We start from the raw sequence: 6000 nt of genomic DNA, 5'->3' as shown, positions 1-6000 counted from the left end.
AGACCCCGGTCGCTGCCCTTCCCTAGTCCGGGTATGCCTGGGTTCCCCTCTATGGTCCAGTGGGGCCACATTCTATTACTACCTGGGACGCACGCCCCATGTCGTTGTAGCCTGGTGACGTGGGAGCGTACACTATTGTCTATCGTATGCAAACTCGGCTTCAGGAAAATGGCCGCCGCGATCTTCTACGCACGCGCGGCATCCCGCGGCCATTTTCCTGAAGCGCCGTGCAGCAGAGCACTCCATCTGCGCACGCGCGGCCCCAGGAAGATGGCCGCCCCCACCGAAGACAGTAATAGCGCAGATCACGCGGTTTCTTCACGTGCGCGCAAGTGGATTCGGCACTGGGACATGCGCACACCACTACGCCACCAACGTAAAGCTGGGGAAGAAACAGCGCTGTGACCACGCCCACCCAACCCGACCAGCCTGATTTGACCACGCCCACCCGACCAGCCTGATTGACAGGCGAAAACGGCGACTTTGGTAATGTATTTCGCAGCATAGGTGGGGAATCAGGGTACACTACATACACTATTGTAACGCACAGCGCAGGCCCTATTTAACAGTATTTATATCTCAATCTGAAAAAACGGGGTGACAGGTTCCCTTTAAAGGAACTCTGAGTGTGGCGGTTTATCCTTGGGATTACATTTTGTGGATTACTCCACGTTCAGTCAGCACCACCGTGGCAAGAGTGCACTTCTTTTTTCTTTTCTAGCTCCAATGAGTGGCGCTAGTGAGGAGGCGTCTTCCTTCTGGCAGAGAGCTAATTTGCATAGTTCTGTTTCCCAGGAATCATTGCCTGGCTTCAGTCTACCTCAGCTGGTGGCCCATGTCTACCCCCGGGGCAGCGCCCCCACATGTCCTGTACGGGTCACCAGGAGCCTCCACTGCAGGGCACAGGGTATAAATAGCGGCTGCTGCCGGACAATGAGCTGCGCTGACGACTAGAATAGAGGGAAGTCATGGAGGAGGGTCCTGGGGCCTCCGCCTGCCCAGTCACACTGGAGGCCTCCTGCAGTGTAGTCCCAGACGTGACCCCTGGGGCCCACCCAGGAGACAGTGGCCATCCCAGCCTAACACTAGCCCCAAACGGGGCTCACATCAGGCCGCTGATCGTGCAATCACCCCCGCACTAGCTTTTCTCTGCCATTCCCGGCCACTCCATGGAGGGGGGGAAGGGAAGGAAACACCAGGGCGGTGCTGGGAGTTGTAGTCTGTTCACGCCACTTACTTTCATTTCCTGCAGTAGCAGCGCATGCGGCCCAGAGACTACAAATCCCGATGGGCTGTGTGAGTTTGGCGCATGCGCGCTGCTCACTTCGAACTCTTCTATTATGCTGCCTTGGTGAGGATAAAAAGAAGAGGCGCTGGAGGGGCTGTGCGGGGAACATTACGGAGCGGCGGGGGCGAAGTAATGCTCGGCGCTAGCCCTTCTCTTCTTGTGTCTGTGGCTCTGTGTGCGGACTGTGGGGTGCGCGGCCGCCGCCGAGGGAGGGGGCAGAACAGCCGCGGACCAGGGGCTCCCCCTCCCCCGCCGCTCTGTGGTAGCGGCCGCTCCGGACGAGCCTTTGTGATACATTGTAAAACAAAAGCTTCCGCGCGGAGCGCACTGATACATTGTGGCCGCCGGGAACGGACGGGTGGGAAGCCGGGGCGCCGCTGCCTTCCCGGGCGGGCCGGGGGCTGCCGAAGGAACTCCCAACCCGGGGAGCAGGGGACATCTTCCCTGCCCGCCATCTTTTAAAGGGGAGATATTCAGGGAGGGGGAGCAGGAGGCGGATCCGGACAGCGGCCAGGCTGAGAGTGAGACTGGCCGGGCCTTCATCAGTGCGGTACCGGAGGACCCAGCAGGTAGAGGCGGCTGTAGTGTCCGGTCCGAGTGATGTGTGATGAGCCGCGATTACCCGTGACTGAACTTGCCACTGCCGGCGCTGTGTGTGACAGGTCAGCTACCTGGGGCCGGCTGCGACCGGTGCAGGGGTGAGGTGGATGGTGGCCGGAGTAGTGTGTGTATGGTGGCTGGAGCAATGTGTGTGTGTGTGTGGATGGTGGCCGGAGTAGTGTGTGGATGGTGGCTGGAGCAATGTGTGTGTGTGTGTGGATGGTGGCCGGAGCAGTGTGTGTGTGTGTGGATGGTGGCCGGAGTAATGTGTGTGTGTGGTGGATGGTGGCCGGAGTAATGTGTGTGTGTGTGGTGGATGGTGGCCGGAGTAGTGTGTGTATGGTGGCTGGAGCAATGTGTGTGTGTGTGTGGATGGTGGCTGGAGCAATGTGTGTGTGTGTGTGGATGGTGGCCGGAGCAGTGTGTGTGTGTGTGGATGGTGGCCGGAGTAATGTGTGTGTGTGGTGGATGGTGGCCGGAGTAATGTGTGTGTGTGTGTGGTGGATGGTGGCCGGAGTAGTGTGTGTATGGTGGCTGGAGCAATGTGTGTGTGTATGGTGGCCGGAGCAGTGTGTGTGTGGTGGATGGTGGCCGGAGTAATGTGTGTGTGTGGTGGATGGTGGCCGGAGTAATGTGTGTGTCTGTGGTGGATGGTGGACGGAGTAATGTGTGTGTCTGTGGTGGATGGTGGACGGAGTAATGTGTGTGTCTGTGGTGGATGGTGGCCGGAGCAATGTGTGTGTGGTGGATGGTGGCCGGAGCAATGTGTGTGTGGTGGATGGTGGCCGGAGCAATGTGTGTGTGTGTCTGTGGTGGATGGTGGCCGGAGCAATGTGTGTGTGTGTCTGTGGTGGATGGTGGACGGAGTAATGTGTGTGTCTGTGGTGGATGGTGGACGGAGTAATGTGTGTGTCTGTGGTGGATGGTGGACGGAGTAATGTGTGTGTCTGTGGTGGATGGTGGACGGAGTAATGTGTGTGTCTGTGGTGGATGGTGGCCGGAGTAATGTGTGTGTGTGTGTGTGGTGGATGGTGGCCGGAGCAATGTGTGTGTGTGTGTGGTGGATGGTGGCCGGAGCAATGTGTGTGTGTGTGTGGTGGATGGTGGCCGGAGCAATGTGTGTCTGTGGTGGATGGTGGCCGGAGTAATGTGTGTGTGTGTGTGTGTGGTGGATGGTGGCCGGAGCAATGTGTGTGTGTCTGTGGTGGATGGTGGCCGGAGCAATGTGTGTGTGTGTCTGTGGTGGATGGTGGCCGGAGTAATGTGTGTGTGTGTGTGGTGGATGGTGGCCGGAGCAATGTGTGTGTGTGTCTGTGGTGGATGGTGGCAGGAGCAATGTGTGTGTGTCTGTGGTGGATGGTGGCCGGAGCAGTGTGTGTGTCTGTGGTGGATGGTGGCCGGAGCAATGTGTGTCTGTGGTGGATGGTGGCCGGAGCAGTGTGTGTGTCTGTGGTGGATGGTGGCCGGAGCAGTGTGTGTGTCTGTGGTGGATGGTGGCCGGAGCAATGTGTGTCTGTGGTGGATGGTGGCCGGAGCAGTGTGTGTGTCTGTGGTGGATGGTGGCCGGAGCAATGTGTGTCTGTGGTGGATGGTGGCCGGAGCAATGTGTGTGTGTGTGTCTGTGGTGGATGGTGGCCGGAGCAATGTGTGTGTGTGTGTCTGTGGTGGATGGTGGCCGGAGCAATGTGTGTGTGTGTGTCTGTGGTGGATGGTGGCCGGAGCAATGTGTGTGTGTGTGTCTGTCTGTGGTGGATGGTGGCAGGAGCAATGTGTGTGTGTCTGTGGTGGATGGTGGCCGGAGCAGTGTGGGGTTGGCGGAGGTAGATGGTGGCCGGAGCGGTAGCGTTTGTGTGGGGGGGTGCCGGATGGTGGCAGAGCAGTGTGGTGGATGGTGGCTGGAGCAGTGGTCTGTGTGTGGGGTTGGCGGAGGTAGATGGTGGCTGGAGCGGTAGCGTGTGTGGGTGTGCCTGATGGCAGAGCAGTGGGGTGGCAGAACAGTGCCTGTGTGGTGTATTGTGAGGTTTCTTCTATTGCTCCGAGGGTCTGAACGTGGCTCCATATGTGCTGTGCTCCCTTTTTCCCTGGTTCGTAGTACTGACCCCTTGGTTGTCTCCCACCTGGCATGGCATCGGATGTGATCATGTAGGTGGCCGACGGTCACATCTCCTCTCCATTTACCTTGTATGTGTGATATGTATATATGTGTGTGTTCTAGTAATGTTTCATCTGCGTCTCTCCAGTTGTTGTGAAACTACAACTCCCAGAATAGTGTTGCCCCCTGGAGAGGATGGGAGTCTGCTGTCCTAGATGTTTGTTGTGACAGTGTAGTGGGGAGGGGGCTTGCCCTGTGTCTGTGGGTTACTCAGTATTCCTTCAGGGCACCTGATTACCGGCTTCTGCTCTGGGGGATCAGATATTCTGTCTTTTGGGGAATAACCTGATGCTTTTGTTTGTCTGTGATTAGTAGACACTGATTTTCCGCCATCTCGTGTTTGTCTTTGCTGAAACCTTAGAATAGGTTTCCTCCTGCCTCTAGGATGGTAGCGTGACACCCCGCGGTCACTCGGAGGCAGCCGCTCTGCTGCTGTAGAATGAGAAACGCATGGGCGGTTTATGACTCCGATCTCGTGATGTTCTTGTATGCAGGACTGGATGTAGTGTAGTAGTTAGGCCATGCTGGGAGTTGGGATGTCTCCTGCCGCAGACGTAGGAGCCAATGTGCCCAAACTGTCACTTTTTCTTGCTGTCGGAGTGCCCACCCTGTCCAGAGCATCTTGTGTTCTGACACTGGGCACACCATGTTTGCTTTTTATATCCGCAGACTTCGCCCCGTTGGTGTCCTGCAGCGGTCGCCTGTGTTGGCAGCGGTGTCGGGCTGTATGACATGCACTGCAGCCCTGGTCGTACTTGTAGACAAACTTTGTTATCTTATGTACAAGATCTGCAGCGAATACACTACATTATAATCTAGCTGAAAGATGGAAGTTTCCATTTGGTTGCCATGGCTTCATCCAGTTTTGTATATGCCGTGTGTATGGATTTCTTTTATTGCAGCTCATTAAACGTCACACATGGCTGTAGATGCGACAAATGAAAACTCAGATTCCCGTTCTGTATACTGCAGCCTGGATCCACAGACCTATAGATCCAGCCAGGCATCTTCTATATCTGCACACTGATCCTGCAAAGTTAACATAGAAACTTATTTCAGAATTGATGCAGTGTGACCTTATGCTGTGACTGAAGACGCTGTAACATCTGTGCTCATTTCCTATGATCTGGGCATGTAGTGGTCTGATCAAGCAGCTTGTATATTAGCCCTGTGTCTTGTGGAAGTCCCTCAGTTATTAGGCAGCTTTCAGAATTAAACTGGAATGTGGTCATGTGACCTCCAGTGGCCGCGCGGGCATGAGAGGGTCTCCGTAACAGCTCCCGTTCACATGGAAGTTTTGTAGGCCATATTCACATGTGGCGGTTGTGCTGCGGATTTCCAGGATTTGCTGGTGGAAGATCTGCACCTATTACAGTAACAGCAGAGTGGACGCCATTTTATCAAATTTCATCCACAACATGTCAAATTCTATTGCTAATTCTCATTGCTGATTTTCAACTTGTAATGTCTGCAACAAATCGGCTCATAAAGTGTGACTGCACCCTGAAAGTGTAAGGCCATGTGCACACGTTCAGGTTTTTTCGCGCTAAAAACGCTATAAAAACTCATTAAAAACGCATACATTATGCATTCTATCATTTAGAATGCATTCTGCATGTTTTGTGCACATGGATGCGTTTTTTTCCACACAAAAAACACATCGCGGTAAAAAAATGAGCATGTTCATTATTTTTGCGGATTTTCTGCGTTTTTCCCGCAATTCTATGCATTTGGGGAAAAACGCACAAAAAACGCATCAAAAACGCGTCAAAATCTCAGTAAGAACGCATGCGGATTTCTGGCAGAAATGTCCAGTTTTTGTCAGGAAAATTTCTGCAAGAAATCCTGACGTGTGCACATACCCTTAGGCTTGCGAGACACCGGTGTGCGGTTGGTGGCAGTCGCCACTGTTATTCATTCATTCATTTTGGTCAGGCCTGGACTAGTTGGACTTGCTTGT

At 54.5% G+C, this 6000-nt stretch overlaps 1 protein-coding gene across 13 annotated transcripts in view; it reads left to right on the top strand.

Moving 5' to 3' along the window:
• Positions 1 to 1298: 1298 nt before the first annotated feature.
• The window catches only part of BRD3 (bromodomain containing 3), a 67396-nt gene continuing 62694 nt past the window's right edge, over positions 1299 to 6000 (top strand). For 6 of the 13 annotated variants that reach the window (XM_069747457.1, XM_069747453.1, XM_069747452.1 and 3 more), the window contains exon 1: positions 1343 to 1857. The gene's annotated coding sequence lies outside the window, so the exon portion shown is untranslated. Of the gene's footprint in view, positions 1858 to 6000 lie in introns of all 13 variants that reach the window. The other 7 variants (XM_069747454.1, XM_069747444.1, XM_069747449.1 and 4 more) reach the window with 6 other exon arrangements.

The sequence above is a fragment of the Ranitomeya imitator genome, chromosome 2 (assembly GCF_032444005.1).
Source record: "Ranitomeya imitator isolate aRanImi1 chromosome 2, aRanImi1.pri, whole genome shotgun sequence".
Taxonomy (NCBI): domain Eukaryota; kingdom Metazoa; phylum Chordata; class Amphibia; order Anura; family Dendrobatidae; genus Ranitomeya; species Ranitomeya imitator.
Note: the sequence above shows the minus strand (reverse complement) of the source record. Positions and strands in the feature narration are given on the sequence as shown.